This window comes from Biomphalaria glabrata, chromosome 1 (assembly GCF_947242115.1).
Source record: "Biomphalaria glabrata chromosome 1, xgBioGlab47.1, whole genome shotgun sequence".
Classification (NCBI taxonomy): domain Eukaryota; kingdom Metazoa; phylum Mollusca; class Gastropoda; family Planorbidae; genus Biomphalaria; species Biomphalaria glabrata.
Window position 1 is genome coordinate 90,101,664 of NC_074711.1, and position 23,805 is coordinate 90,125,468.

General features: G+C 34.7%; 1 pseudogene; it reads left to right on the plus strand.

The window, feature by feature from the left end:
- The window catches only part of LOC129926690 (dynein axonemal heavy chain 6-like), a 75,188-nt pseudogene extending 56,539 nt beyond the window's left edge, over positions 1 to 18,649 (plus strand).
- The last annotated feature ends 5,156 nt before the right edge of the window (positions 18,650 to 23,805 follow it).

Here is a 23,805-nt window from a genome sequence, read left to right on the forward strand (position 1 = left end):
CTGGCTGATTCAGGCAACCCATTTCAGGCATAGGAAATAAATAGCACTTTTAAGAATTTGTCCTAGCATTTAGAATGAGAAATATGCCTTAATCACTTGTCATATATTAAATTGTTTTATTGTGGTTCTAAATTATACAAAATATTTTACAGTTTGTGGCATAGTAACCATGGCACAAATGGGTTCCGTGAGCCCAGGCTCATTACCAATCTCTTAAAAACAAAATGTGTTTTAATGTTTTGAATTCTTACTTTTATTTCCCATTAATTCTGTGATTATAATTTTTAAATTGTCTGCAGTATATTGCAATTTGATAAAGAAACTGATGGGGACTCCGTAGAGGATGACTAAATTTAGTTTTGTCATTCTAGATTCATTGTTTTAATCCTGTGCCCAAGAGTCTCTTGCTACCCCTTCTGTTTACTCTGTAATGCTATCCAAACACATTTTCTGTAATAGTATATAGCCTGGTGAGCCAATACACATAAAGCAATGAACAATCAAAATAAGCACTATATTTCTTATGGTCATAAAGAATTCACATTAGTCTGAACACATTTGGATGAACCTATAATAAAAATCTGTCGTTGAAATCATTAATGTATACTGTGTACAGCTCTCTGTACTTTAGTTCCAGTGTTACTGAATTAGACTCAGATTGCAAGTCCAGTCACATTTATTGGGTTGGTTAGTTCTTAGCTTCATATCAGGATTTCCTGACCACAAACTCACGAAGCTCTATTACTATCTTAAAAAGCTGAACAAATGGACCAAATGAAGATCGTAAAATTAAGAGCAGATAGTTGCTATCTTTGCACCAAAAATGCAACAGCTTTTGTTGAACCTTATGATGATAATATTCATGAGGTCAAAATGCATTTTATTGATCAAGCCAGTTACCTGATGAAAAAACAACCACAAAAGTGCAAACATAAAAAAAAAAACAACAAAAGCAGAAGATGCAGATTAAGGAGACGCCCACAAAAATTCAGACTTAACAAACAACCAGCAAGCTTGCAGACAAAAGAAACAAGCATGAAGATTAAGACAAGAAACAATTAGCAGAAAATGCAGACATAAGAAAAACACCTTGAAGATACAGACATAAGGAACAACAGGCAGAAGATGCAGACATAAACCTTTAAATTCAAGAGTGTAAATTTGAGCCTCCAACTAGGAACAATTAAGTGAGTTGGCATCTTTCACACAAAAATTGTAGTGCTTGTGACAATAACAAAACAATAGTGCCTTGTGACAAACATAAAGTTTTTTATTTCACTTTCTCTAGTGGGTATTCCCATTTTACATAATGATTTATCAATCTATGTAAGCAATGGACATAAAGTTTATACAATAACTGTTGGAAATAAAGAAAATGAACAAGATAACAATTATTTTGGTGTATGGTTAGTTTAGTTCTTTCCTTGTAAATCCTAGGCACAATTTGAACCGGAGGGGGTATGGGGTGAATGTTATGAAAATGATTTAATGTATCAGTTGTTGTTGTTATGTTAACGTGTGCTTGTAACTTTCCATAAGAATGTGTTCAGCAAATATTAGAGATGTGTGTTGTGTAGTCATTCAGTGTATTTCGACTCCAGGAGGCAAGAGAAAAAAAGTGTTTTTCTTTACAATAACTGTTAAAAATTTTTTAAAAGGCTCATTTTATTAACAAGGATGTATTTTATATTCAGCTTGACTTGGGCCTTTAGGTCTAGGTTTTACAATGTTATGAATGCAAGAAGCTTGTGAAAGTTTTTGCGTTTTAAAATTGTATAGATTATAACTGAGAAAGCATGATTTTTTTTATATCAAAAACTTTAGGTTCAAGCAAATCCTCCTCCGGAGCGCTTTCTCTACGCTGTCTTGGATCCCCCTGAATATAACGATGGTGATCTGCCTCTTCCAGATAGAGTTAATGGAAATTGGAATGATTGCCTGACAGCGTTTCAAAAATTAATGTTTGTTAAAGTTTTCCGTGAGGAAAGGGTGAGTTTTCAATTAAAAGTTTTGTTGTGTGCCCAAGAAAGAGCATCACACTCACGTCTTACAAACCAGTACATAGACCTACTATTCTAACTGTGAAACTGGCAAAGGGGATCTTGCGCCATAGCCTTAAGTTTTCTTACCATGGTCATAGTTTAAATATTAGATCTATGTTCTGCGGCACAGGTTCTCTGTAAAATCACATCACATCTTAGATCCCTGGGTTAGGGCAGTCAAATGGATAATCTAGATCTATGGCCTGCTAACCAAACTTCTTCCCAGTTAAAGGCTCATTCTGGCTTTTTACAATATGATGAATTAAAAATAATGCTTACACTCACAATGTTCAAATGTTTAAAAGGAGTTGATATTCTCTGTAACATGAATTAACTTAATGTTGAGGTAGAAAGACTAATTGAATAGATCTAGATCTAGATTAATCTAAATTGATGCTAGGGTTATCCTTCAATGCTAATAGATATCTTGGGGCTATTGAGATTGTTGATCCATTAAAAATGATAGAAAAAAGTAGCAGTTAGGATCAAAATAATCTTCTAACTATAAAGCACTGTGTGTAAATTTTTTTCAACAAAGATATTTTTCTTGGGTTTTATGTGAATAAAAATTAATTATATCCTTTTTGGATTTATTGTTAACTTTTATATTATGTCAATTCTGTTTTTATCCTAGACAACATTTGCAGTGACAGAGTTTGTTTCTGAATGTTTAGTTGAAAGTCCTCCTGTCACATTGCCAGAACTCTATGAAAGTATGTCTAAGACTACTCCACTGGTCTTCGTTCTTTCTCCAGGATCAGATCCAATGACATCATTTCTACGTTTTGCTAAAGATATGGGAGTTCATGAAAAGTAAACACAGACATTTTTCAATAAATATATTCATTAAATTAGTTTTCTACCATAAATGTCTTCTTTAAATTAAGCTAAATTCTATGGGAATTTAAATATGATTGTTATGGAAAAGAGAAACATAAAGCTTACATGGAGAAACTGCTGCCATTTTTGTGACATCTTTTTTGTCTGGTGTCAGTCTGCTGCCCTTTCATATCAGTTAGTTCTTGAAAATTAAGTTTTAAACGAAACAACATAGGGAACTAGATTTCTTTGCAACACTAGCTTTTAATACAAGTAGATCTACATCATCTCATTCACAAAGTCAAGGCTCTAACTCTAGTTAGACTGAGAGTTTCTTATTACAGTGTTCCCCCTGCTTCCTCATTTTCCAAGAGTTTCTGTAATCTCCTCAAATTTACCCATATGACTGAAACAGCTCAGCTTTGTCTTTTCACATTATAGACTTGAGAAGTTCCTCCTTTTTTTGTCATCCAGAGTGTTGACTTGTAAGAGTAAAAACCCAGCATTTTTCTGTAGCATTTATTTGAATTTTTTCTTTCTGTGTTCAGTATCCAACTTACACAACCATGTGGGGGTTCAGAGACCACTAGGGAAGAATGCAGCTGTTACTTTTCCAGATTCTCTAGATTGCTTATGACAGCAACTGCCAAGCTTAAAAGGGTTTTTATTTCTTATTGATTTGAAGTCCATCTCTTCCAATGTTTGACCATAGGTATTTAAATGAGTCAACTTCTTCTAATGTTAGTTCGTTCGACTGTACCCCAACATCCTCAACATCTCATTATATCTCCAGCACAAACTAGTATTTTGAATTTATCAGCACTGATTTCCATGCAGACTGCTCTAGTATACAGTTTTGAAGTAATATCTTGTACCTGGTCTGAAATTTCCCCAATGAGGTCTATATCCTCTTCAAACCCGAGATGGACAAAGGCTGCCCATATGGTCAAGTAGGAGTAAATCCTTCTTGAGTTTCCATCATAATATGCTTCAGAAATATGTTAATAAGAGCTGGAGAGATAATGCATCCTTACCTCACTCCAATGGATGTCCTAAAACTTTCTCCAACTTTGTTGTTCAGAAGTATTGAGCTGTTTACCTTAGGGTGTAGGGCTTCGATATTATTGATAATGTTTTTATCCAAGCTGAACTCCCCCATCACTTACCACATACCATGATGCCAAAACCAGTCAAACGTTTTTTTTTTAAATCTGTGAAGTCGTGTACCAGTTTATTTAGCTGTTAAAGACATTTTCTCCTTTAACAGTCTAATGTTAAATATATGTTCAAGAATGCTTCTACCTTTGCAAAGGACCTCCTCAACTTTTGAGTCTGTTGAAATTATTTTCAGCATTATTTTGCTTGGATAACTATTAGACTTTATCGTTCTATAGTTTGTTTGTTTTTTTATTGTCTCAAGTTTTCTTTCTGGAGCAGTGGAATAAAAAAAAATTTGGTTTTATTCTTGTGGCAATATTTTTTTTAATCCCATATTTTCTGTCAGATTGTCCTAAAAATTTTGTTATATTTGAGCCATTGTATTTTAAAAGTTCTGATGGTATGTTATCCCTCTGATGATACAATATAAATACCAACAGAAGGATAGAAGTGTTACTTATTTGAAACCTATGAATTTTTTATTTGTTTTATCTTTATACAGTTTAATTATATATTTGATAAATTCTTCTTTGTATAACTTTTAATTTGGAGCAAGCTGGCTAAGGGAAATTTCTGTGGCATTTTACGTCAGGAGAGACGATCTTTTCCCTTTGCAACATCTTGTGTGACTAAAGAGGCCAATCCTTGATATACAGCTGTGATCGCAGGTTGGGCATATGTGATCACCAGGCGCCATTGCATTATCACCATTCTTTCTGCTTCTGTAGTGTATGGCATCTGCAATCCGAGACCCTTCCTTTATGCTCACTCTTCTTGTAGATCTATCCAAAGCTACTTTTTCCAAGCTGCTAGTGTCGATTTTGAAGAGCTTCATGTCGCGTTTGCATACATCCATATAACGTAAAAGTGGGCGACCAGCGGCTCTCCTGCCTTCTATTAGATCACCATACAGAATATCTTGTGGAAGTCGATCTACTGGCATTCTACGAACGTGGCCAAGCCAGCCAAGGCATCTGCTGCTGATAACAGAGCGCATGTCCTGGCATCCTGCTCTTTGTAGCACTTCCTTATTGGTTATCCTATCTTGCCACCTTATTTTAAAGATCCGCCTTAGGCATCGGAGGTGGAAGACATTCAGCTTTTTTTCTGCCATGAGTAAGTTGACCAAGTTTCACTTCCGTATAGCAAGGTGCTCAACCACACAGGTCCAGTAGACTAGGGCTTTAGTATTGTTAGTCAGCAATATGTTGTCCCACACTCTTTTCTGCAACTGTGACATGGTGGCCATTGCTTTGGCTATCCTGTTGTTAATGTCTTTATCCAGTAGAGTATTGTTGGATATGATGGAGCTGAGATAGCAAAAGTGATCCACAATTTCTAGTGGTTGGCCATTAATGTTTACTTGAGGTGCAGTATTTGTGTTCTGGACTAGTATCTTAGTCTTACTTTGACTAATGTTTAAGCCTAACTGGCTAGCAGCAGATAGTTTGTCAACTAGGAATTGAAGCTGAATATCAGAATCAGCCACAATAGCTGCATCATCAACATACAGGAGTTCCCTGATAAGTAGCTTCCTAACCTTGGTTTTTGCCCGCAGCCTTGATACATTAAATAGTTTTCCAGAGGATCTTGTATGGAGAAACACACCTTCGTTGATGTCGTTGTACGCATGATGCAGTAGACAGGAGAAGAATATGCCAAACAGAGTAGGTGCAAGCACACATTCCTGCTTGACACCACTGCTCACCTCAAAAGGTGTTGATTGGGCTCCATTGAATTGACAGTACATTTCGTTTCCTCATGAAAGCACTCAATGAACTTCAGTAGTTTGGGAGGGCAACCTATTATCCTTAGGAGTTTGAAAAGGCCACTTCTGCTGACCATATCAAAGGCTTTAGTAAGATCAACGAAAACGATGTAAAGGGGTCTGTCTCTCTCTGAATTTCTCCTGAGGGAAATTTAATTATTATGTTATTATTAGAGCTAACGAAAGACATGACATTTCCTAAATTTTATTTATGGATGATTAGTTATTGCTTAATTACATTGTGGTTGTTTTTATTAAATCCTCATCACATTTAGAAAGTAATTTGTAGGTTTGATTCCTTATTTTAACTATTCACTTATAGTGTGAAATCAATTTCACTTGGCCAAGGTCAAGGTCCAGTGGCGGATAAAATGATCAAGAATGCAACCAAATTTGGTGAATGGGTTTTTGTACAGGTAAGGAACAGAAGCTAGCTTTTTTTTTTTCTTAGACCTTTCCTATTGTCATTTTCAAAAAGTATATAGGTAACTGTTATATTATAATCTCTCCTAGCCATTGACTAAACAGAAACCAATGTTTGTTATTTTTGTATAAACATAGATTTTTTTTCCCCAGATTTATAAATATATTAATTAAAAATTTGATTGTATTAATTTTAAAAGACTTAACATTTTTTGCTTTAAAAAGTTATTTAAACCAAAACATTTAGTTTAAATTTAACTGAAAAATTCTTTTTAGAATTGCCATTTAGCCGCTTCATGGATGAATGCCATGGAAGACATTATAAAAAATATCCAGGAGACCAGTTCACTTTTACACAGTAACTTTAGACTCTTATCTGTCTTCAATGCCTGCCAAACATTTCCCTGTCAGTGTTCTTCAGAATAGTGTCATAGTCACTAATGAGCCACCTAAGGGCATTAGAGCCAATCTAAGAAGGGCATTCATAGATATGTCAACTTCATTTTTTGAAGACCACCGTAAGACTTTTTTTTTTGTTAGAAAATTGTTTAATAATTAACAATAAATTCCAACACTATGATAGTATTGAGAGATGATAATGTAGTCCTCTGTGTTAATAGTAATAATGTTATTTACACTATGTATTGTGTATGGATTATTATAGTGTTGGTTTAATCCTGTGCACTCCCAGGGGAGCATAGGGCCGCAGCCACACCTCTCCACTGAACTCGGTTCTGAGCAGCTTTCTTAATCTGCTGCCATGTCATTCCAGTACCCTCAGCTTCACTGATGACTGACCTCTTCCAGGTTTGCTTGGGTCTGCCCACTTTCCTCTTTCCTTGTGGGTTCCAGTCAAGTGCCTGCCTTGCAACATTGGTAGCTGGTTTTCACAGGGTGTGTCCTATCCAGCTCCATTTTCGTTTTGTGATGTCTTGGGCTATGGGCTTTTGTCTAGTTCTCGCCCACAAATCGATAGCAGTTATCTTTTCTGGCCACATAATTCCTAATATGCGGCGTAGGCATCTGTTAACAAAGGTCTGGAGCTTTTCCATATTTGTTATATTTGTTATTATAGTGTAGGTTGATTGATTTTTTAATTTAAAAATGACAAAAAAAAGACATTTTAAAGATTAGTAATAATAATGACTGACTTAACTTGTGTTATTGTTTCTATATAAATTTAAAAAAATTTTTATAACAGCTCTGGGAATGGACTGGAGGAAGATCATTTTTGGCATTTGTTTTTTTCATGCTGTTATTCTTGAGAGGAAAAAATTTGGACCATTAGGCTGGAATATTACAGTAAGAGTCATGTTAAGACTGTAGAACTGGGATATTACAGTTAGAGTGTAGAACCATAATATTACAGTAAGAGTAATGTTAAGAACTGGAATATTATCTATTAGTGTAAGGACCCATTCAATTTTTTTTGTTTTTTTAGATACTATTTAAGCTATTACATAACAGACATAAACTCAAGTGTTAAAATGACCCATTAATCTAAAAAAAAAGTTTTGAACAGATAGGTCTTAATGTTCTTCTTGAATGTAGTAGTGAAGCAAGCTGTTTGTCTGAGATCAATGGGGAGTGAGTTCGAAACCTTTAGACAAGCACTGAAAAGGCCCACAAACTGTAACTTTTTAGTGAGAAACATGTCACATTGAGTCCATGGACTGCAGGGCTCTCTCTCTAACATATGGAGTGATCAGTTCACTAAAGTAAAAGGACATTCTTAGTTTTGTAGTCAATTCTTGCATTCAATGGAGTGTACACAAGAGAGCAGTAGCAGAATCACTTCTTGTTTTTTATAGGACCATTCATGCAGCATTGTTCTGAATTTGCTCTAGCTCAGCGGTTTTCAACCTTTTAAGGTCGGCGACCCCTTTTAGAATCCCCCACTCTAACGCGACCCCCCCTAACACACACACACACAGCAATAGAAGAATAGAAAAAAACAATCTATATTTTCGATGGTCTTAGGCGACCCCTGGCAAATTGTCAATTGACCCCCAAGGGGGTCGCGACCCACAGGTTGAGAACCCCTGCTCTAGCTGAATGATGATGTTGTCCTGTATACCTACCTGCTAGCATGGGATTGCAGTAGTCAAGGCAGGAGAGTATGAATATCACAGCTAACTTTTTTTTGTTGACTCTGTTGTCAAATATGGTCAGATCTGGTCTAATCTGCCCAGCTGCAGATAGAGATCTTTGCAGAGCTGACTTATGTGTGGGTCAGAAGAAAAGAGTTGAGGCAAAGAAAACTCATATTAGCTTAATTTAAAGAACTAAGCCACGAGCTAGCACCAGTGCTCAAAATACTTTTTCAGGCAACACTTAATCAGGGTAGGGTACCTAAGATTGCAAACTAAGTGGATTAAAGAAACCTGGCAGTTCATGATGAATAGGGAATCTATACTCTCTACATTTGTCATGTAGTTTTCTTAATTGCTTTTGTCCTATCTTTATTCATAGTAATATATATATATATATATATATAATCCTTCAGTCACGAAAATGAATGCTGTAGTTGACGACTTATTTGACTTAATCCTGTGCACTCCCAGGGGAGCATAGGGCCACAACCACACCTCTCCACCAAACTTGGTTCTGAGCAGCTTTCTTCATTTGCTCCCATGTCATTCCAGTAGTAGTATAGTGCTTATTGCCATTACCACCTCCAGAAAAGAAAACCTTACAATCTGAACAATGAAAAGGAATAGAAAAGCAATCTCAGCAACATGTGTCATGAAGTTATCTAAAAAATCAAAAGTTATTTATGTTAAAAAATAGCTGGAAAAAAAAACAGTGAGGCTATAAAGAAAAAGCTTAGGAATTATGTTGTTGTTTTTTTAGTGTTTCTATTGTTATTATTAGAACTTAATGTTTGTTTTTATTCCAAAAGAATCAACTTGTTTATTAAGGCTTGTCCCATTAAATTAATTATGACATGAAGCTGATATAAAATAATAATTTGACGAGAGTTGGCCTTACTTAATGCTAATTAGGCATGGGGCATCTGACTGTGTTAAGATTATTAAATTTCATTTAGTGCTGGATATTCAAAAATAAATCTTTTCTCTAGGTTACTAGGACATTTTGTTAAACATTTATAATTGTCTAACAACCTTTTTTTTTCGAGAAAATTCATCTACCTGGTATATTGAAAATACATTTTTTGACCTTTCCTTATAACAATTGTGAAAGACTATACCAGTATAGAGTCAGAATTAATTGAAGCTGGATGATTACTTATATAATATTGTTATTAAATCTTATTTGGATAAAAGATTCCTGGCAGACATTAATCAACTGGCAAAGGAAGTTATGTATTAGAAAAATGTATTCCCTGTGCTGTGTAGAAAAAAAAAAAAGAGAAAGAGATAAAGAGATAATCAATGTTTGAAAGTAATGAGAGGCTGTATTATGGGAGTAGCTACTGTGATATATGGTAGACTAGATTTGTTCAATTTAAAATAGAAAATGCAATTAGGGAAGAAAATTGTGTTTTTGTTCATCCTGGCAATGCAAGTTCTAAAATTGGTGGCTCATGAATATAAAAAAAAAAAATGCTCAACACACACAAAAATATAACAAACACACATATAAAGTATAAATATTTCTTTTATTTTTTTAAAAAGAAAATGTTCAGCATCAAAACATGCAGCAATATGGACCTGTTAATTAAACAACTAATAAATCATAATGAACTTAACACAGTTAACAATAATGATATTGTTGTGTCTCTCTCCTTTGTTTCTTGATTGAAATCAAAACAGCTACCACCAATTGCGAGAATGTGGCAACTCAGATTCTAAATAGGGTGATACTTTATTGAGTCTAATGTATTACATGCCAAATAGTGTACTTTATTGAGTCTGATGTATTACATGCCAAATAGTGTACTTTATTGAGTCTGATGTATTACATGCCAAATAGTGTACTTTATTAAGTCTGATGTATTACATGCCAAATAGTGTACTTTATTAAGTCTGATGTATTACATGCCAAATAGTGTACTTTATTGAGTCTGATGTATTACATGCCAAATAGTGTACTTTATTAAGTCTGATGTATTACATGCCAAATAGTGTACTTTATTAAGTCTGATGTATTACATGCCAAATAGTGTACTTTATTAAGTCTGATGTATTACATGCCAAATAGTGTACTTTATTGAGTCTGATGTATTACATGCCAAATAGTGTACTATTGGCAACACAAAATTTCTAATTGAATAACTGTTGTACTGTTCTGATCTTGTACTGGACTCCACTGTGCTAGACTGTCTTGACTCTGCAACTCTCTCTTTTTCTTTATATAGGGTTTCTGAATGTCACTAGTCCTCTCTGGACGATCATTTCTTCACTTTCCTAAAGTAATTCATTTCAAAATATTATCTTTTTAGAAAACAAAATGTATGTATACAGTTTTTCTTATAAATAAGTCGTATCTATTTTTATTTTAGTACGCTTTTAGTGATAGTGATAGAGAGTGTGCATTGCTCAACATGGAAATGTTTTGTAAAGATGGTTACATCCCTTGGGAGACACTGATCTATATAACAGGAGAGGTAGAGTATTGTGTGTATTGTCATTTGCTCATGAGATATAAATATTTTAGTTTCTTTCTAAAACACTAAGCCAAAAATATTTATCTCTTGACTTTTCATGACTTTGTTATAAACATGTAATTAAAAAGAAAAAATTTAAAGGAAATTATTGTAATAGTTTGAGACAACTTATTTAATAATTTTGTAATTGGAATTGACCAGACATGTATGCCCACTTCATGTGGAGCGAAAATGACAAAACAGTGCACATTATATCATATATTCTATATGGATTTTGCTCAGCAGCTAGACATGCAATATCAGGCTTTGAGACCAAGCTGAATTAAAGGAGTAACAGAAGTGGGCTAAATTGAGTCAAGAGAGAAAAGTATCATTTTGTCATCAGACCACAGATGGCTCACATTTAATTATTATCACATTTCTTAAAATGCAATTGTGCATTTTAACATTTTAAAATAAAATACCACCACAATTTTCAAACTACATACATCCATAAAAGACTTCATACATTAATCTATATTCGTTAATTTTCAAATTTTAGGTTAACATTTATGAATGATTATTTTTTTGTACAGTATAATACACAATTAGTTGAATGATTTAAAACTTCTTTTATCACCACAGATTACCTATGGTGGTCGAGTCACAGATGCCCAAGATCAAAGATGTCTAAGGACAATTTTTAAGTTTTTTTTCAGACCTGAAACCTTAAAACCAAAATATAAATACTCGGAATCAGGTAATTGTATGTTCAATATAAAGTACATTATAAAGGAAGTCCTATTCATTTATTTGCGGCAGATGTTGATGTTTATTAGCAGGTTTCAAACTAGGACTAAAATAAATTGAGGATCTGTTTCCTTTTTTTCTTTTTATACACCATATCTGTGATCTAACCTTTGAAAGTAGCATCTTTGTCTTCGTACAAGTATTACTTCATTCAGTACACACACACATACACACATTGTCCTTAACACTGATCAACATATTTTGATGTAAAATACAAATATTCAAAATTGATTTCTCATCAGTAAGTTTGTATAATGTTCTACTAATAATTTGTAAAAGATTAAGATGCTGGTATAGTCAATAGCTTATGGCACATCAACATTATTTAGATCTCTATTGATTGTAGAGAAGCTGCAGGGTTTAGAAGTGTTGACAACTGATCCAAAAGTTTGTATTGCTATTAAGATCAATGTCATAGAGAGGGGTGTAACATGCACTTTAAAATAGTTGCATGGAGTGATCAAAGCAAAAATTCCTTTTCAAAAATATGCAAACAAAAAACATACATAAATTATAACCAGTTACAGAATTGAAGTATGAGCCTAATCAAAATTGATATAACAAATTAGATTAAATCCATTCTAATCTGACTTCAGAATCCTATGCAACTTGAGCAAAGATTTAACATAGTGAAAGTAGATTTGATTAAGACTGTTTTAGTTAGTCTGTCAGGGTGAGGAACTTTTTAGCTCGTGATACATTGTTTATTTTACTATTCCTTTTATCAGCTGGCAAAAGGGTTAAAAAAAAAAAACTTGGATGGACACAGATCTCAAAAATAGCTCTAACAAATTTAACAGTTTAAGTATAACTTTGGGAAAAGAATAACTAGCTAATTGGCCGCACTTGAAACTTGTTTGACCATTATAATTTTTAAAAATATAAATTTCTTACAATTAAATTTTGTCTGGAGGTCAAAGAGTTCAAAAAATACATTCAACTTTTTCAAGAACATTTGACATCTTTGAAACTTTGATTACTTGTATTAATATCTAGATCCAGTAGTCTAGTCTAGGCTACCCTTTTTTAAAATATTGCCATGTCTGCATCTGTATCACCTATCTAGAATTTTATATATTCTGACTAGATTTATACATGCCCTTAACCTTGATTTATTTCAGGTATGGGGGAGAGGGAATTGTTCTTTTGTTTAAAATGTAGTATTCATTAGTAATTAATAGCAAAGTAATTGCTTACCAAAAGTCATCAGCCTCATAAGAAAGAATGTCTTTGAGAAAAAAAGTTATTGTTTTGTATTAAATACAATGGGCCATGGAAGGTAATTTTGTAAATTTAATCTATTTTTGAAGGTATTTACTATCCACCTCTTGTCAAGACATTGGCTACTGTCAAGGCTTACATTGAATCTCTACCACTTATAGATGAGCCAGAAATCTTTGGGCTCCATGAGAATGCAAACATAGCCTTTCAGTTGAATGAAACCAATGCTTTACTTGGTAAGACTGTGTTTGTTTTGCTAATGCTAGTATAGAAACAAAAACAGTCGCAATTTACTGCTATATACACTTACACTGGTTTTGTTTTGAAATACTTTAGTTAAGAATATGATTCATTGTCATATAATAAATTGGCATATAATCTTTTTTACACTGCTTTATTATAGCTTACAACATTGTAGCTATCAGTGAGTCTTATGCTCTATGGACAGACTCCTTTGCCACTTTTCTCTCTAAAAAGATTCAGATTGTGGGTCGTTTAGAACTTGCTTTTTGTTGATCTCAGGAGAACCACATTTGATAATGTTCAAGAAGAACATTCAAACCAGTTCGAAACTCTTGCTTTATATATCTGTTTTGCTCACCTATTACCTTGAGCTTACTGTTTTGTTAGCAGCACTAATAAATCAATTGATTCTTCTCATTCAAATAAATCAACAAAAAAAGGGTGGGTTGTTTGGAATTTAAGACAAAAATTTTTGTTCATGCAGAACTAAAGGAGTAAAACAAATTTTTATCTAGCTACAATACTTGATGTTCAACCGAGAATCGTAGCAGCTGATGGTGGGATGTCTAATGATGATATTACTTATGAACTTGCTGAGGCTGTCCTGGATCGATTGATTGACAAACTGGATATTGAAAGAGCGAATCCCAATATGTTTACAGTACGTACTAATATTATTAGTTCCAAGTAAAAATGGTAGTTTTTAATTCTTAGTACTTACTTTACTTACAGTCCATCACCCCTATTGAAGTATGGGCCACCAGCAATGGATTTCCATATTCCTTTATCCTAGGCCATCCTTTTAATTCTTAGTACTTACTTTACTTACAGTCCATCACCCCTATTGAAGTATGGGCCACCAGCAATAGATTTCCATATTCCTTTATCCTAGGCCATCCTTTTAATTCTTAGTAGGCCTTTCTGTTTCTAATATTGTTAGTGATCCTATCGTTCCATAGTTCCTAGTATTACATGATAGTCTTTTAGTTCTTGTGATGCTTTATTGTTTAGCTTTATATAGTAGTGTCTTAGTTTTTATCATGCAATACCTAATATAATAGATTGCTCTCTTGGCATGCAATAATACCTAACAGTAAATTGCTCTCTTAGCATGCAATAATACCTAACAGTAGATTGCTCTCTTAGCATGCAATAATACCTAACAGTAGATTACTCTCTTAGCATGCAATAATACCTAACAGTAGATTGCTCTCTTAGCATGTAATAATACCTAACAGTAGATTGCTCTCTTACAGTGTTTCTCAAACTCTGTGCCGCGGCACACTAGTGTGCCGCCGAAGATTTGCAGGTGTGCCGCGGGAGTTTTCAGAACGCCACACATGCAGCGTTACACAGTCTGCCTTTTATTAAATTTTTATTTTACGTTGCGATGACATTCCCATTTGAAACGACCAGTAATAGTAGTGGGTCGCTCCATAGTGACGGAAAGGGCTGTTAGCTCTTCAGGTTATGGAGTTGTCCACTATACATATATATTATTATAACGACTCAAATGTAGGCCGCCTTTGCAGACGCACAGCAGTTCTTGTAATGATAATAATAAGCGATGTGTTTCATGTAAATTGTTTAGGTGTATGCTAATAATAACAAATTATCGATTAGCATTATTCATTGTTATCCATGGAGAAATACGTTAGCAAGAATGAAACTACGAAAGCGTTAAATGAAAAGCAAGGAACCAAACGAAGGTACAAAGAAGATTGCCTCGGATATGGTTTCATATCTTCTGGACCTGAAGATTCTCCATTGCCATTCTGTCTGATCTGTAATGCAACTCTGTCGAATGAGGCGCTTGTTCCAAGCCAATTGAAGAGACACTTGGAAACAAAACATCCAGATGTAAAAGCGCAACCTAAGGAATACTTCGAAAACATCAAGACTCAACAAAATAAAAAAGCTTAGAATCTTACAAACTATCTAAAGCTGCTAGAAAAGGGATTGATTGCAAGTTATAAGGTTGCTTGCGTTATTGGCAAAACGCAAGAAAGCACACACAGAGGCTGAATCAGTCATTGCACCAGCTTTAGCAATAGTTGTTAAAACTAGCCTTGGACCCGATGCCGCCAAAAAGTTTTAAAAGTTCCTTTGTCAAATGATACTATCTCGCGCAGAATTGAAGCCTTACCTTCAGATTTACAAGATCAAATCTGTGAACACTTCGACGTGACTGACGATGAGGTGTCTCTGCTGTGGTCTCTTCAAGTTGATGAATCCACTAACGTTAGCGGCAAAGCCCATCTGCTAGCTTTTATTTGGTTCATAAAGGATGTGTCAACGAATTCTTTTTTTTGCAAAGACTTACCAACTACGACCGAAGGCGAAGATATTTTCAAAGTGGTAAACGAAAACATTTTGCTATTCAAACTACAGTGGAGAAAAACTGTGTCAGCGTTTGCACCGATGGCTGTCCTTCCATGCAGGGAAATAGAAAGGGATTCGTCACTCTTGTGTGTCAAGAAAATCCAAATGCATTAGTTGTTCACTGCATAATCCACAGAGAAGCTCTTGCCTTCAAATCTTTGTCGAAAAATTTAATGTCTGTTCTCGATCAAGTGATTCAAGTTGTAAACTTCATCAAATCTCGACATCCCGACTTTTCTCAGAGCTTTGTGAAGCAATGGATTCAGACTACAAATATCTCCTGTATCACACCAACGTTCGTTGGCTCTCCAGGGGAAAACTGTTAAAGCGTGATGTCAACTCAAGGCTGAGCTGATTTCATTCTTGGAGGCTGAAAAAAAAAAGACTTTGGATTTTCTATTCATGACGAGATCTGGTGTATTAAGGTGATATTTTTCTCTGATTTATTTGACAAATTAAATTCATTGAATTTATGTCTTCAAGGACCATCGGAAACCATCATCACTGCATCCTCAAAACTGAAGTCATTTGGTGAAAAATTGTCTTAGTGGCAAAGTAAGATCTCGAAGGGACTCTTCGACTGCTTTCCTACTTACACTGAATGTGCTTCAAATAAAGAAATCACCCCCAAAATTCTGGACACTTTGACACAACTGCAGTCAGCATTGCAGCATTACTTTCCAACAGTAAGAATTAATGAGTATGGATGTGTCAGCTATCCATTTGGAAACAATGAAGCTACAAATCTAACAACTGAAGAAGCAGAGCAGCTCATTGATTTAAAGAACGATGCAGTTCTTAAGTCAAGTTTTGCCGAGAAAAGCCTGGATAAGTTTTGGATTTCAATCAACAAGTTATATCCTGCAATCAGTTTAAACGCAATCAAAATAATTCTTCCATTTGCATCTTCATGGTTTTGTGAGTTTTGATTTTCAGCAATGACTGAAATCAAGTCTAAGAAAAGAGACAGCATTTGCTCTCAAAAACATTAAATGTAATACTTAAAAACAGGTAAAATCTTTTTTTTTCTTTTTATTATAAAACAACTGTTGCTCTTCTTGGTGTGCCGCGAAATTTTTGTAGTTTTTTTACTGTGCCGCCAGACAAAAAAGTTTGAGAAACACTGCTCTCTTAGCATGTAATAATACCTAACAGTAGATTGCTCTCTTAGCATGCAATAATACCTAACATAATAGATTGCTCTCTTAGCATGCAATAATACCTAACATAATAGATTGCTCTCTTAGCATGCAATAATACCTAACATAATAGATTGCTCTCTTAGCATGCAATAATACCTAACAATAGATTGCTCTCTTAGCATGCAATAATACCGGTTGTTCTACTGGAGATGGGATGACTTATTTATTGTTCCCCCCTTTTAGACCTTGTGATCTATAGGGCAGATGATGGTTAAAGAGCAGGATGTCATGTGACCAGCACCAACCGCCTCTACTTTTCCTAACTGAAGTCAGGTACCCATCAGAGTTGTGTGGACTCATGAGTGCCCGAAATTCTAACTCCCAGTCTTCACTGGGATTCAAACCCAGGACCCTAGTGCTTATGCACTCAACCACCGCGCATCATCAATTCTTCCGTCCTTGTGGTTATGCAAATCATTTATATCGATGTTTCATTAATTTGACTAACTATGCCTACAGTTTCCCTAGCTAGCTATTTAACCTGTTACTGATGTAGGTGACATTTGATCAACATAATGATCCGTCTTTAATTTCTTCAACAAAAAAATACTCAAAGGGAATCCTGAGATTAGGAAATTTTCTGATTCAAATTTAAAAAACAACAACTCTAGGTCCATGGCTGTTATCTGTCATGCCTGAATATATTTTATAAAATCCCTGAACTTTTTATCCCCAGATTCTAGTGAAGAAAGCTACTGTCAGGAAGTACCAGATGTATGGTCACCTGTACGAAGACTTATGTCGACAGGTAGGCAAGTACCATTTGCTATCTACAGAACCCAGTCAGTGGACAACCTAGAGGTATATGATTCAAGTTATTCTGGACATAAAGCTGACCACAACAGTTAAACACAGGTAAATATCAAATTAATAATTATAAATTATTGTCATCAGATTTAAAGATTGCTAAAAGAATCAACACATAGACAAGAAAATAAAAAAGAATCGGATCAATTTCAAAGCTTTCAAAGGTCTGAAATAATTGATCTAAAAGTATGTCAAGTTGATTAACTTAGGATAAATCCAGAGACTGTCTCTTGGGCTCATAAAATGTCCTAAGTTAATTAACCTTCTTATTTAGTAATACTCTTAATCTCTGCTTGACATTTACAGACTGTAGTGATTTACATCATATTGTATAGATTACAGATGTTATCTCAAAAAAGAAGATAATTACATTCATCACATTTCTAGTCATTTATGTTAATCTGTGACTTAAACTCTGCTAAGTGGTAGGGTTTCCTGTACTGGCTGATTCAAGCCATTCCATTCTCTACTGGCACTAGGGAAGAAGAAGCACTTGTAGGACCTAGCCTATGGAGTAAGATATGGGCCTCTATCATTGTGGATCTAAGTATTTGAGTAGGTTTGGCTGATCTAGTGGAAGGCATGAATTTTTTTAGAACAAAAAAATAATGAAGACCAAATTATTTAATAACAAAAACAAAAATATGTCCAGAATTATTTAGCATCATGCCCATAAATTAACATTTATTAATGCTTTTATTTAAAGTCTTTAAATTTAGTCCTGTTCTTTCACTACCTTCTTTTCATGTAAAAAACTGTTTTATCTTGTGCCATGTCCTCCACAAGTAGTGGACTTCAACAAAATGACTCTGAAACTAGCTCAGTCTCTTTCCATGGCATTTCACAATAAACAGTAAGTGGGTTTGAGAGTAGGATACCTTCTATTTCTGGATCTTAAAGTAGAGTTCCTTTTATTTCTGGATCTGAGAGTAGAGTTCCTTTTATTTCTGGATCTGAGAGTAGAGTTCCTTTTATTTCTGGATCTGAAAGTAGAGTTCCTTTTATTTCTGGATCTGAGAGTAGAGTTCCTTTTATTTCTGGATCTGAGAGTAGAATTCCTTTTATTTCTGGATCTGAGAGTAGAGTTCCTTTTATTTCTGGATCTGAGAGTAGAGTTCCATTTATTTCTGGATCTGAATGTGGTGTACCTTTTATTTATGGAGCTGAGTGTGGTGTACCTTTTATTTATGGAGCTGAGTGTGGTGTACCTTTTATTTATGGAGCTGAGTGTGGTGTACCTTTTATTTCTGGATCTGAATGTGGTGTACCTTTTATTTCTGGAGCTGAGTGTGGTGTACCTTTTATTTCTGGATCTGAATGTGGTGTACCTTTTATTTCTGGAGCTGAGTGTGGTGTACCTTTTAATTTTCTTCTTTGATAGTATCTTAGTGTTCTATTTGGCTAATAGTCAAGTTTCTATATCAGATGGTAGAAGCTACCAATGCTCAATTTTGCTCATCAGCATTGCCCATTATATTTATCCTGGTTAACTTTTTTATATAACTCCCATTATCCCTTCCACCTCAGTTAATAAAGACTTGTGTTAAAGTCTTTTTTCATCTTCTTATATTTCTTGAAATGTTAAAGCTGTATTAGTATTGATATATTTTTTTGTTATTGTATCCATGTCTCATAAATATAACGTCTCCAAAATTAACCTGTTAGAACACAATGTGGCATCAAATTTTTTTATTATCGTCTAGAGTTCATCTAGCTAGTAGCTAGATCTAGCAGCTAGATTCTAGACTAGAGTCAGATCAGATGAGAGTGTCACTAGTCGTGACTAGAGTCTAGAGTAGATACTAACATAGATCATCTGCATCATGATCATCATACTAAATAACTAATCATACTGAATCATAGTTATGATAGTAGTAAGTAAATCTAGTAGTAACTTAAGTAAGTAGATCTAGCCTGGCCTAGACTAGATCAGTAGATCATAGATGAGATCTACTAGAAATGACTAGATCTAGATCTACTAGATTGTCTAGACTAGATTTACTAAATCATTTACTAGATATATAGAGTAAAGTGCGAAGTTCAAGCAGCCCCGATTTGTCAAGAGGTTCGAACAGTTCACTTTTTATTGCTAAAACTTTTTTATTTGAATGTTTACCAAATTACTACTATATTGCTACTGAGCATGCACCTTTTTTCTTTACTTCCGACACATACTATTTCCTTTTCCTTGTAAAGGCTAAGTTCATGGTGAGGTCAAACTCAGGAGGTGTGGAATTATTCTTTTTTTTTACTTCCCGGTAGTGAAGGAAATGGGTAATGGGCTTAAGGCTATTTTGAAGTCTGATTGCTCATCAGCTCAAAGAGACTATTTGAAGTTATGGAGGGTGGGAAATGGTGCAATGGATGGTGTTCTTGCGCTGGCGTAAAAAGAAAATGACTATATAATGAAAATTAAATATTAAAACATGTTTTTAGATATTTTTTCTTTGATCTGTTCGAACCTTCCATCAACCCATTCGAGCTTACTAACTGGGGAAAAATCCGCTCGAGGTAAAGTACGCTTGGCGATACTTACCCAACGCCTCTTTGAACTCATTTATTTAATTTTAATTAAGCCTAATGATACATTAAATTAGATCTATTTTTATAGAAAAAAGGATGAGAAATTCAGAGATACCATCAGTTTTTTCATAGGTCAGACCGTTACAGTGCTATAAAAATCCAAACATGAAAATTCCTGCCTGGTGGCTTAATAATTTCGAACTTCGCACTTTACTCTATGTATATTATAATATGATGTAGATCTTGTCTCTATATCTTAGTATCTAGTCTACTAGATCTTCTATGATCAGTATGAACTATCTATGATCTAGATCTATCTAGTGGACTAGTCAATCTTAGATCTAGATCTAATTATCGACTTCTAGTAGTAGTACTACTACTAGTAGATCTCTAGTCAGATCTAGATATGATTATTAATGATAGAGATAGAATCTAGATAGACTCTAGAGACAGATATATAGATAGTGATATAGCCAATATACTGAATATTATTGAATATACTATAAGGCCTACTATTCTACTTTACTGTCTTTAGTTTAGGGTGGAGGCCTTAGAGTATGTTATATATGATATATGGTATAGATTATATTTCTAGAATTCTAGATCTAATAGAAGATCTACTTAGATTTTGGAATCTCTCTCTTAGTTTTAGTTTTATAAATCTAGCTAGATTGTGAAGTAGATGGGGCTTAGAGTATAGTGTAATATGGTCTATATAGTATAAGCTGCTATATAAAATTAAACTATTCATGGTTTTACTTTCAAATTCACTTCTAGCTTTATGATTCAGAGCTAGATTTTATAGATTTAAAGACAGCTATTGTTAATAAAAACAATTAATGAAAGTGATATCCGCTGAAATAGGTAACTGATATTGATAATGTGTTATACATTGCAATTTGTTTTTAGAGATTTTAATTAATTCCTAATATATATAGAGAGATTAGTGCAAATAGGCTTATTGTACTTTTTTAAAGTACTTTTTTACTCTTTAATCAGTTACTTTTGAATTTGCTAAATTGAAAAGGAAAAAAAAATACATTTTTATACATGTATATGGTAATTCAATATTTATTTCTGCTCCTGAAATTGAATATTTTCTCCTGAAAAACTCCTGGAAATCTCCAGAAATCCTGATCTCAGAATGGTGGGGGAACCCTGAATACTATCAGTCACCAACTTCTGTATGAATGGTTCTTTAAGTCAACAACATCTGTATGAATGCTGCTATCAGTCACCACCATTTTTATGAATGGTACTATTAGTCACCACCATCTTTATGAATGGTACTATTAGTCACCACCATCTGTATGAATGGTACTATCAGTCACCACCATCTGTATGAATGATACTATCAGTCACCACCATCTGTATGGTTCTGTGTTTAATGTATAATTGCTAAGAATGGTACTGTCAGTCACCACCATCTGCATGTCACTATCGGTCACCACATTCTGAATGAATGGTAATATCAGTCACCACCATCTGCATGAATGATACTATCAGTCACCACCATCTGTATGAATTGTACTGTCAGCCACTACCATCTGTACGAATGGTACTACCAGTCACCATCATCTGTTTGAATGGTACTATCAGTCACCACCATCTGTATGAATGACAGCATCTTCATCATAGCCCCAGAATTATGCAGAATAGTCTAGTATATTGTAATAAAATAACCAATACTAGAAAACCACTATATTGGCTTTATTCAACAAGATTAAGCTACAGCCAACAATGAACAAATATAAGTACATCTCTAGTTGTTGAAATACTATAGACACACACAATGAACATGACCTTCTGGCACACTGGACTCATGCAGAAAATTAATAATAAATATACACTACATATATGTTGTCACATCAAACCTGGTATGTATTGTCACATTAGAAATAGTATGTATATATGACCTCCTTTAGTGGCGAAGCGACTATGGATCATCTCATGGAAATGAGATGAATGCCTGGGCATTAGTTATGGTTGGAACGATGTCGCCCACACATCAGTTCCCCCCACTCCACGCAGCTGATGTATCCAAAGGAACGGCAGTGCCGATACAGTTTGGGGTCAGTGGCCTTACAGGTTCTGCCAGAGTGTAGAACTGGGTGCTGCAAACTGCCTTAAGGTCGCCAGCTCCTGATTTTTCCTCAGGGTTGACTCCCAAAGCCTTTCCCATGATTGGGTATAGCTGCAAGGCAACAGAGGTTTGAATTCAGAGTTTTCCTTCTCCTAGGTGGGTAGCCAGCCATGGCTAATGAGCCCCTCCTGCTCGAAGCTTACTGGTTATGGCGCCAGTTACTCACCTTTGCCCCTTCTCCTGTTAGTGAGAACAGTTTTCCCTTTTAAAGCCCTGTTGGCTATTGGTCATAAGTTTTACTTTCTAAAAGAACAATTTTCACTACTGTGATATTAACCAAAATATGCACCTTGCACATAAACATTGCCCCGCCATTGCACATGAGCGCACACTCTTCACGACTTCACAGCCTTCTTTGTCCTTGACCTTTTAACAATGGCGAACCGCAGTTCTGCCTAATGTCTTCCAAGACTAAGTCAAGACTAAGTCAAGTAACTAGATAAACGAGCCTCCAAATATGTCACAGATTCCTTATTATATTTATAATAATAACTCTATAGAATCTACCTTAGTTCTCAATACGTCTAGCTGTCCCTGGTTCAATTCTAGTTAACAAAATAAAACAATGAAACCACTAGATCAAACACATAAACTAGATTATACATACATACACACATTCATTCGTGACAGTTTGCATGGGTCTACCAGACTTTCTCTTCCTCTCTGGGTTCCAGTCCAGTCTTGCAATGTTGTTTACTGTTCTTCCCAGTGTGTGCCCAATGCATCCCCATGTGCATCATTTGATTTCTTGTTCTATCTCTGTTTACTTTTTTGTAGGCTGTAGTTTGATATTTTGGCTCAATGAATAAGGTTTATACTGTAATAATTTCAGTATTCTTCTCAAAAGGTTGGCTGATTGTTAAAGGGCTTGGTTTCTGAATCTAAGGGTCTTGGGTTCGAAGACTGGGATGGATGGAATTTCTAGAATGACCCCTAGCCCTAATATGTACCTGACATTTGTTGTTGAAAGTAAAGGTGGCAGGTCATTGTGCTTTGCACATGACACTCTTGCTAGACAATGTTGACAGAAAGTGTAATGTGTACTCCTCAAAAGTTTTATATGAAATTATTTGTTTTTTAAACAAAGCTAGACATTAAATTTCAGTTGTGATTGATTTCAGCCCACCGACACAAGGGACATACTTTTAGACTTAGATCCTCCCCCTCTGGCACATTGGGTAGCAAGCTGTCTCCAAAAAGATCTGTCATTGGCAGAAGCCTCTTCCCTCATACTTATAGAAATATAAAAATATGCTGACTTCTAGAAAAGAGAAAAATGGAAAGACAAACTAAACTTTGTCAATGTATTTAAAAAAAAACAATGTTGAACCAGCTAATAGTTTATGATGAGAAATGTCATCAGCCAGCCACCTTGGCATCAGTACCAAGATTGACTGCTATCCAAAAAACTGCCAAACCAAATGTTAGGCACTATCATCTTTGTCTTGTAGATGGCATTCAAAGAGGATGCAGTTTAAAGTTTCATAAGGGTAGCTGACAAGACATTAATGGGGAAGTGGGGACTCAAGATATGGATACCATCATTTATATTTATTTAACTTCTGCATTATACTTTTTATATTTTGCATTTTAAAATGTAATTTTTATTTTATCATTATTTTTTTTTAGATCAAAGGAATGTACATGCTGCTGATATAGAACAAGTATCTGACTGCTTCCAGATCAGTGTTCTTAGTTCCGCTAATGATCTACTA